The following is a 3,330-nucleotide window of genomic DNA, read 5'->3' on the forward strand; positions in this document are numbered from 1 at the left end:
GTTTCAATATAATCGTGTTTATGCTTCTTTTGCTCATTTTGGATATAGCATGCTCTCTTTTATGTTAGTAGACTTCCAAATCTTTGAAGTTAGAACCTTCTTTGTTTACTCTATGCAAGTAGGATATGATCTTCTGATCCAAACCAATAGTAATTCAATCTAGAAGTTAGTTGTACCAAACTAGCTTTTTAAGCTGTTGGTCTCGACCTGGCCAACCTGAATATCCATTTCCTCTTTAATTCATTACTTCTGTTGTAAAAAGGTCTATTGTTGCTTACAAGTATAAGTGCTTAGATTGGTATTAGTATATATTTAATATATTATTTTCTTTTTTAATTCATGCAGGTGTGTTGTTGTTATATGTCCAATAGTATAATAGTATTGGCTATCATTTGGGTCATGTTTTTTTTCTTCTGAGTTCAGGCATAGTTGCTCAAAGTTTGAAATTTGTCGAAATATCTAAATTTTCCAAGGTTCTGATATTTTTCTGAGTGTAAAACTTTATCTGTCAAAATATAGCAGAAATATTGTGGAAACATTGATGAAATGTCAGAAATATCAATTTAATTTTGAAAAGTATCAAATAAAACACAAAAGAAACAATTTAAATCATATTTTTTAATATGAAACATAATTGATAGAGATTCTTGTAAGTAATCTTTGTAGAGTATCTTGTAACCACTTTAACATCATTTATGATTTTAGCAACTATAGAATGAAATCTTGTGATAGTGACTACTCTGAGGTTATGATGGTTTGTTGTGGACTCTGAGGTATTAAATAGTTTGTTTCTTTTCAAATTCTCTCCATCTCCACCTTTCTTTTGTGAGCTCATACGTTTCTACATTTTTGCATCTAAAGGAGTTTTCAAGAACTCTCTTTTGTGTTACTGCTACCAGATTCAGAGGGTGCAATTTCATCTAGTTCTTCCTCTTTAAATGAGGTACACATTTGGATTTTTATCCTGATAGATTTTGTTGTTACAAACCTTAAGATTGACTGCTTTATATTAACTTCATTGTTATATTAACTGGTTTGTTTACATGCAGGAGTCTTCCATTTTAAATGAGCACATGGTTGTGCTGTTGCCTGGAGCTGTTTATGCTCTTTTTGCTGGTTATAAGGTATTTGGTGATCTATCCTAGTACTAGCAGGCTATAAATTTATACATCATAATGACATAATATGATGGAAATGCTAACTGAAGCCGACCAATCAAAAAAAGCTTGGATCTTTACAAAATTTCATACTAACATTAACTTCTTTAATTTTTCCCCTGCTGTATGTGTTTTACATTAGATTGTGTTGTTTCATTGGCTCACATTCTCTATGTTCTTATTCTTTCTCCTAATCTTGCTTGCTGTTTTGAACTTGTGTATATTCTTAGTTTGTTAATTTTCACTATCTTTATAAGAAATTTAACCAAAAGATCTTAGTTAAACTAGATTTTTTTTATTTAGATTTGATTTATACATGTTCTATTATTTGATTTGGCCATTTGATAATTGAAAATTCGCTTCCATATGCAGGCAATTTATGAAATTATTGAAACCTGTCGTTCTCATTTGATAATGCCCACGTGCTTATCTCCAATTACTCAACATGGTATGTACTCAACTCAGTTTTTTTTGAGTTTTTTATTTTGTTTCTTAGCCATTGAGTTGATATAATATATGGCTTCAGTGTATTCTAGTTTCTTGCTTGACCTTTTATTTCCTTCTTTCATTATTGTCTCTAATGTTTTTTGCAGCCACATGTTGACTTTGGATTAAAAGTACTTGCTGCAAATGCTATGTCCATTCCTGGCCTATATGGGTTTGTCCAGGTAGAGTACTCGTTTAAGTTTCGTTGATTGAGGCTTAGTTTAATAAACACATAAATACATGCATCTTTCTTATAGACAAACATAATTTTTTGAGAGTACATATTAATCCTAATATAGTAACTAAATTAATATTTCTTGCAGTTTTTACTTATCTTTTTTTTTATTATTTAGAGATGTTTCATTCTGTTCCTTAATACTATTTCTTTTATTATTATTTTCTACCTCAGGAAATGATTAAAGATCAAGTTGCAAACATGTATTTATGGCTCAAATCTCTAGAAGTACAAAGTATGGATCCAACAAAGTAACGATCTAAGCCCAAGGTCAGTATACATTTTCTTTTTCAGTCATGCTTTTTGTAGTTGTGAAGTTTAGGTATCTCTTTTTCCATTATTTCAGGTAAGGCATCTAGGACACTTAGCTGGTGGTGCTTTAACCAATGCATTGAGTGCTGGAAGAAAATGGTAAGCAATATAAATCAATTAGTGAAGGGTTCAACTCTGTTTATTTTAGTCTAAACAATTATTGTTCCAATGTTGAAGAGTCATGCCAATTCAACAACATTATGGGAAAGAATCTGCAGGCATAAGAAACCTCTTGTAGAACCTAGACAATCTTCTTTGTTTTCTGAGTCAATTGAGGTTACTTACACTAGTACTAGCTATATAGACATTATAAGTAAATAGGATTGGCAATTTAAAGTGCTCACTTGTATGTGTAGTGTTTTTGTATATAAACTTCATGATGGTTAAGTTCTTGGATTAGTTTTTCTGCCTTTGCCCCAGTGAATTCTAATTCTGGCTCTTTTCTGATTCTGTTTCGATTTTGAATTATTTGAAATAAAATAAATAGGAAAGAGTGAGTTAGGTTGGGAAGCAACAAGGATATGTTTGAAAGAAAAAATGCTGAACTTAAGGCCACTGATCTGCTACTCCAAAGGGCCAAAACCATAATAATATTAAAGATTTCTTGAAAAACTAATTGCTTTTTCTTCAATATTTGCCTTTGTGGACACCATAACAGCCATAAAGAGTTATATAGCTTCAACCCCATTACTGAAATTAACAAATTTGTTTCTTCTCTCTTTTGTTCAAGCAAAAGTAGAATCTAGTAATGATAACTACTACTATTACTCTATGACTCACTCATGTCTTAACTTTGAATTTCAAAGAACTAAATCAGACTTAGTTTATCAATTTAACATTGAATGTTGTTGTATTATGTTGCATTGTAGTCTGCAAGGAAGACACAGAGTGTGTTGGTTTTGCTAGAATTGGAAGATCAGAGCAGATCATTATGGCTGGTACAATGAAGCAACTTCAATTGCATGTTTTTTTCCTATCAAATAGCACTGTAGGAGTGTGCAACTACTCAAATTTTGATGTGTTATTATGTAAAAAATTAAACTCTTCAATATTTTGTGCTGAAAGGAGTAACTTTTCAATATGTTGAAAATTTAAGACTACTTGAATACTTAAAGAACATTTTGTTGTTGATGACAGTGT

The sequence above is a fragment of the Humulus lupulus genome, chromosome X, assembly GCF_963169125.1.
Source record: "Humulus lupulus chromosome X, drHumLupu1.1, whole genome shotgun sequence".
In the NCBI taxonomy this organism is placed as follows: Eukaryota; Viridiplantae; Streptophyta; class Magnoliopsida; order Rosales; family Cannabaceae; genus Humulus; species Humulus lupulus.